The following is a 767-nucleotide window of genomic DNA, read 5'->3' on the forward strand; positions in this document are numbered from 1 at the left end:
CGGAGGCGGGCCGGGGCGGAGCGCGGCCTGCCCCCGCGTTACCCGCACCCGCCTCCGCGCAGGTGCCGCGGGGGCGGCGCCGGGAGCGGGCGGGCCCGAGGCTGCCGCCCCTGGCGGGAGTTTTCCCGGGCTGAGGGAGGGAGCGGCGTGAGCGTTCCGGCTCCCTGCTGTGGGAAAGCTGGGCAACCCAGGTGCTTTCTACATGTGGGAAGGTGAAGCCCAGCGGAAGGTGTTGCCGGTGAGACTTGTCCTTCATCTGCTCCTCGCGTGTATGTGCCGCAGGCAAGCACAGCTGCAGCACGCCCAGAGGAGGGCCGCCAAGTTGATAAGGGCACTGGAGCACCTCCCCTGTGAAGACAGGCTGAGGAAATCGGGGCTGTCCAGCTTGGATAAGAGGAGATTGTGTGCAAACCTTATAGAAACCTCTCTGTATCTGAAGGGAAACTGGAGAGGGACTCTTTGTCAGGAACTACAGCAATGGGACAAGGGGTAATGGGTTCAAATTGAAAGAGGGTAAATTTAGGTTAGACGTTAGGAAGAAATTCTTTGCTGCGAGGGTAGTTAGACGCTGGAAGGCGTGTCCCAGGGACGTTGTGGATGCCCCATCCCTGGCAGCATTCAAAGCCAGGCTGGATAAAGCGTGAAGCAGCTTGGTCTAGTGGGAGGTATCCCTGCCCATGGCAGGGGAGGTGAGACTAGATGATCTTTAAGGTCTATTTCAGCTCCTTGACATTCTGTGATTCCATGATTCTAAGATAACAGCCCCC

This window comes from Pyrgilauda ruficollis, unplaced genomic scaffold, assembly GCF_017590135.1.
Source record: "Pyrgilauda ruficollis isolate IOZ18807 unplaced genomic scaffold, ASM1759013v1 scaffold37, whole genome shotgun sequence".
NCBI classification, from domain to species: Eukaryota; Metazoa; Chordata; class Aves; order Passeriformes; family Passeridae; genus Pyrgilauda; species Pyrgilauda ruficollis.